This window comes from Bufo gargarizans, chromosome 1 (assembly GCF_014858855.1).
Source record: "Bufo gargarizans isolate SCDJY-AF-19 chromosome 1, ASM1485885v1, whole genome shotgun sequence".
Lineage (NCBI taxonomy): Eukaryota > Metazoa > Chordata > Amphibia > Anura > Bufonidae > Bufo > Bufo gargarizans.
Genome location: NC_058080.1, coordinates 7,473,466 through 7,479,964, shown reverse-complemented (window position 1 = coordinate 7,479,964; position 6,499 = coordinate 7,473,466).

The window sequence follows — 6,499 nt, the reverse complement described above, 5'->3', positions numbered from 1 at the left end:
AAGAAAACAACACGGTGTATTTGATCAATGTTTTATATCATTACAATAAAGAAACATTGAAACCAGGGCATGCGATCATCAATGTCATCAGAGACACATTTGGTAAATGATATATTGCTCTTCATGGGCCTACACGTGATATTATTGGGGGTGGGTCACAGGTATTGTAATACCTATGCAAGAAACACGCATTTATTAAGTTATGGCCACATTCTTGACTGTAACTTCTCCTCTCATGACTCTGCTTCTCCACCCAAGCTGTTGTGGTACTGGGGTTCTGATCTACACATCCGGTCTCTGCACACATGTGCACACACTGGAGCACTGTTCCCTGCCCTTGTCCTGTCTGGACTGGATCTCTTTCCCTAGTCATCTTAAAACAAGGAGTTAGTGCCTTCTGTTGGAGTTAGATGTAACAGCAGCATCTCTGTGTGTTCTCCCCAAATTGGTATCCCTGGACCTTAAAGGGCTTCTCCAGTTTCTGTTAACATTCTTTAAAATAGTCATTTATGAAGGTAGCTACAATTTTGTAATGCTCTCCAATTCTGCTCTGTGGTCACATGACCCTGTCCATGTGGCTTTTTCTTACTTCCTGGGATGTTATGTCTATGGGCGGGGCAGTGTCTATGTAACTAGCTGGGTGGGAGGAGCTATAAACTAGCTGGGTGTTGTTAGGGGCAGTGATAGGGGAGTGTCTATGTAACTAGCTGGGTGGGAGGAGCTATAAACTAGCTGGGTGTTGTTAGGGGCAGTGATAGGGGAGTGTCTATGTAACTAGCTGGGTGGGAGGAGCTATAAACTAGTTGGGTGTTGTTAGGGGCAGTGATAGGGGAGTGTCTATGTAACTATCTGGGGGAGGAGCTATAAACTAGTTGGGTGTTAGGGGCGGTGATAGGGGAGTGTCTATGTAACTAGCTGGGTGGGAGGAGCTATAAACTAGCTGGGTGTTGTTAGGGGTGGTTCTGGAGCTGTAGCAGAGGAAGAAGAAGGGCATCATGGGTTTGGTTGGATACAGAAACAGGAAGTCCTACATACAGGACCGAAACAAACCAGAAGGGTTGATTTACATGGTGAAAACGGGTCAGCAAAGTCCAGATTGAAAATAATATGGGAAAGATGTACACGAGTAAACCAGCTACTTGAGCATATATTTTAAATACCATAGTAATCACGGAAAACCCCTTTAAGTTAGTCAAAACACATGTTGTAGATGGTTCTCCATGTTTTAATCCTCCATTACTATTACCCATATATGTCACAAAGTGTCATGTATGATAGCACAGCAGGTAACATTGCAAAACTGGTACAGTCTCAGATAATAAAATGACAATTTCAGCTCTGCTACATCTGAAACAATCTATGAAAAGCTGGATTTGACTTCCATCTGAGTTTTGCAGTATCCCGAAGCTGTCAGCACCTGAGTGGAGTGTCGGGAGGCCTCTGGCTCTTTAATGCTGTGTTTGTAAAACACCCTCATGTGACCAGTAACACCTGACATAATTCATGGAGGGAGCGGTGGGATCACACATGCGGAAATAGCAGACTGATATTTCTACTATAATGTGATGACTGAGGTCTTACCGCGTAAAGAAAATGGATTTCACTTCCCGTCCTCTCTTGCACAGATCCCTCATACAACACGCAGAGATAATATCTATGTTATAGTCATTATAAATGTGCCATGTAGGGTCCATAATACAACAAACCCACACCTGGTGAATGTGCCCCGTGTCTGAACCCTATAGATCTTCCACACTGTAGAAGAAGCCATATACTGTCCTCAGTCTCTGGTATTAACATAGGCTGGACCTGGCCACCACAGCCTCTGAGGACGGAACACCCAGAGCTTCATTACTTTATTAAAGGTCTTCTCTGGGACTTAAAGGGGTTGTCTTATCATAGACAATGGGGGCATATCACTAGGATATGCCCCCTTTGTCTTATAGGTGTGGGTCCCACTGCTGGGACCCGCACCTATATAGAGAATAGAGCCCCGCAAGGTGGTGTCTGGAGAACTCCGGTCTGGCCACCACCAAGCCGGCTCCCCGAAGAAGGGAATGGGAGCGTACCGCGCATGCGCGGCGCCCTCTTCCATTCATTTCTATGGGGCCGACCCCTATTTTTGCCGGACCCATAGAAAATTAATGGATGGTGGCTGCTCATTGCAGTGCGTCCTCCTTCACTTGCAGGGCTCCGTTCTCGATATAGGTCCGGGTCCCAGCGATCCATGATGAGACAACCCCTTTAAGTATTGGTGGCCACTCCTTGAAGGGGAGCAGCATTGAAGTAACCAGGTGCAGCCACTACAGAGGACAGAGATGTGTAGTTCTGCTGCTTGGTTTCAGCTCCACAGCACTTACAGCTGATTGATTGGGGTGTTGGAGTCAGACCCCCTATTGATAGATAGATAGATAGATAGATAGTGAAGCGGCCAGGCTGCGGGACGTGCGTGTGAGTGAGGGGTCAGATGGCTGTAGTAGTTGTACTCACAGTTCTGATGATCCATGGGCCGGCGTGCATTGGAAGGGCGCACCTTTTTTTTTCCTTTAGGGCACTTTCAGGTTCTGGCGTTCCTGCCTGATGAAGATGGGTCCACCAATGTGTGTTTACAATTGCAGAGGTGCATCCTAAGGCTGGGTGTAAATACAGCACCAGAACCAAGCTCATAACACAAATACAACACCAGAACCAAGCTTGCTGCATAAATACAGCACCAGAATCAAACCTACAAGTCAAATACAACACCAGAATCAAACCTACAAGTTAAATACAACACCAGAACCAAACTGAATACATTAATACAGCACCAGAGCAACGTTCATAACACAAATACAGCACCAGGACCAAGTTCACTACATAAATACGGTAATAGAATTAAGGTAATAATACAAATACAGCACCAGGACCAAGTTCACTAGATAAATATGGCTCCGGAAGCAAGCCCCTGAGTCAGATACAGCACCAGAAGCAAGGTCATATATACATCACCAGCTTAAAAAGTTCAGTACAGACACCATTGGAGTAGTTAGGTCAGGCCTTGCCATACAAGCTTGTATGGTGTGAAACTAAAGCTTGCAGTATGGCCTAAACAGTTGTAAAGGTACGCTAAGAGCATGGTGCCACCCATCATCAGCTGAAGACCATATGACTGACTACAGCACTGATCGGACACAGTCAGCGGCAGAATAAACATTTGCATTTAGAGACTTATGAGTGATGTCTCCTCCAGAGTTCTTCTCCAACTAGTTCAGATCACCATGATGACTACTGCCAGCCATGACTTGTCTCTGCAGATGTCTTAAGCTTCTCACTTTACCAACACATCACACCCTACATACTAACACAAACTCCTCTTAGTGCCACAAGCATGCCCATAAATATAATAGCAGCATACCCTCTACTTCTGAATTTAATCATGTCACATACTATGCCCCCTGACAAAGTGCCACACAGTGCCCCTGCCTTCTGTATATAGTGCTATATACTTGGAGCCCCTTGTAGATAGTGCCTAGGGGCAGACTGGCAACTTAAAGTGGCACTGGAAAAAAAAACTAAAAGTGGACCCCAAGTTGTAGGATAGTCCAAATTGACAGAAGGCTGGGCAACACAAGTAGGCAGGGCCACCACAAGCCGCAGGGACAACAGAGGTAGGCGGGGCCAGCAATACAATGGTGCAGCACAAAATACCACCCCAGGGAACACTAAATACCACAGTGCAGCATAAAATACTGCCCTATCACCATACTGAGGACAGTGGTACAGTTGAATTCAGGAGAGTGGCTGCTGGCCAGATGTATAAGTACCTGATACTCCTATCATTAATTAATGCTGAGAGCATCAGATCCTTATGTATCTGGAGTCTGAACAGAAGCCTTGAGGAGGGCTCAGGCAGCCCCCTGGGCATGGGGCCACCAGAAAGTTTCCCTGTAGAGTCTATGGCCAGTCTGCTCCTGATAGTTCCATAATCTGTGAAACTAATATATAGTGCCCCCTGTAAGTAGTGTCTCCTCTGCCCATTTTATACAGTATATAGTGTCCCTTGTCTGAGCCCCCTTGCACCTATCTGGTAGATAGATAGATAGATAGATAGATAGATAGATAGTGTAATGCCGTGGGCTCCTATAACCAGTTTTGAAGAAAGGCAGGGACACAACAAAGTCACTTCAACACAGTTTATTGCTTGTTCCAGCAAACTTACAGTTCAGTTACAGCCGGGTCAGGTAATCAGTCCAAGACATTCAAAATAAAGTACTGCAGGCTCGGGTCTCCTCTAGATCCGCCCACAGGCCAGTGTTGACTTCACACGTGGCCACTGGCTTTACCCAAGAAAGCCGGACCTTCCCGGCCACGCCCCCAACTGATAAACCACGCCCACCTCAGCGAAGCTGCGCTCCCGCCACTGTGAAGCCACACCCCGATCGCTGGCCAGGGAAAAAACAGGGGAGGAGAGGGAAGAACTTTCTGAATGCAAGGTGAGTTGGGGGCAGCTGGGATGCTTCTCACCCCCTCAGTCAGCCACAGGGAGCCATGTCTGCGGCTCTAGTGACTGACTGGGGGTGAGAGAAGCCTCGGTCAGTTGCTGCAGCTCACGCTCACACAGCACAGTGCTGCTGTCCGAGCGTGAGCTACTCCAAGGGTGGAAATCCCTGTGTCCGTCCATGCCCTGTGCCAGACGGAGGACCGGGAACCAGAAAACTGGACTGTCCGGCCTAAAACCGGACGTCTGACCACCCTACACGTGCCTTGCAGGGTGTGATCTGCAGCCTCTCACACAACAGACACACCCAGCTTCCTGATGCTCACTTTTAAAACACAATCTTGGACATGAGCCACGTATAAACCTCAGAGTGGATCCTGGGGAGTAAGTACCCACCCAGCACTTTGCTTACTCCCAGTAAAAGCCAGGCCCGGATTAGCTGTTACCAGCTATACTAGGTAACAACAGTGTCCACTATCTATCTTAGTGGACTTTCTAGCTTCTGGCTTCCACTCCACCAGGCCGGGTACCTTGGTGGCACGTCTCAGGTGCACCACAACAAACCACAATATGTATCTCGTTAATAGGTTTCTTGCACCATTCTCGGAGATACATACCTTCCTTTATATATGAAGCCTGTCACTGCCTCACAATAGATAGATAAATAGATATGAGGTAGACTATAGTGTAGATATGAGGTAGACTATAGTGTCGGCTACTGCATTGATATCTGCTCAGAATAGGACAGACTTAGGTGACTATCTGCCACCTGCTGGCAGACTCAGTAATGACCGACATATCTATCTAAGGCTACTTTCACATCTGTGCTTTGGCATTCTAGTTTTGAGATCTCAAAACCCGGCCAAAAAGATTCTGTTATGGGCCAATGTATTCTGAATGGAGTATGCTCTGTTCAGAATGCATCAGGTTGCCTTCTGTTCCATCAGCATTCTGTTTTGTAACCAGACACAAAACCACTGCAATCTGCGGTTTTGTGTCCAGTCTGCGAAACGGGACAAACCGGAATCAACACTAAAAACAATGTAAGTCAATGGAGACGGAAACTTAAAAAAATGGATCCGTCACTTATTGACTTACAATGTATTTAGTGCAGGAACAGGATTGAACCCAGCAGCATCCTAACGGAACGGATGCATCCTGATGTGTAATCAAAACTGGTCTGTTTTTGAAATCCAGCAGAGTCCTTGGGCAGATTCAAACCTAGGACCCCGGGAACCAGTGCTATCTATCAAGCAAGATTATACCGCTCCATAGACATATTTGAAACATGAATCTCTGCTCCTTTAAGAGAGTATTGGGCAGGTTATACTCTTGTAGCACTTTTTATGACAATTTTATGACATAAAGTCACGCGATTTTGGGTGCGTACTGTGTGTAGCATACCGTTCATAAGGCACCTATAGTAGGGTGGTCAGACGTCTGGTTTTAGGCTGGACAGTTCGGTTTTCAGGCTCCCTGTCCTCCGTCCGGCGCAGGGCCTGGACGGACACAGGGATGTCCACCCTTTCAGTAGCTCACACTCAGACAGCAGCACTGCGCTGTGTGAGCTGCAGCAACTGACTGAGGCTTCTTTCACCTCTAGTCAGTCACTAGAGCCTCGGACATGGCTCCCTGTGGCTGACTGAGGGGGAGAGAAGCACCCCGGCTGCCCCCAGCTCACCTCCCTTCTTCCCTCTCCTTCCCCCGTTTTTTTTCCGGTCGGAGATGGGGACATAGCCTGTGAGGTCTGGCTTTCTTGGGTGAAGCCAGTGGCCATCCCACCTATATGATGTGGGTAGTTTATATGGGTGCTGTCACAACACTGTTAAATAAACTGGACGATTACGGACGAGGATTTTAGGTGCCAAGATGGTGTTTAATCACATATATATTGATAAATGTACTGTGCCTTTAAAAGGGTTGTCTGAGTTTCTTTAAGTGATGGCCTGTCCTCAGGACAACCCACACCCCTGCCAATCAGATAGTCTGTGTAGTTCTGTAGTGACGTCATCTCGCTATTAC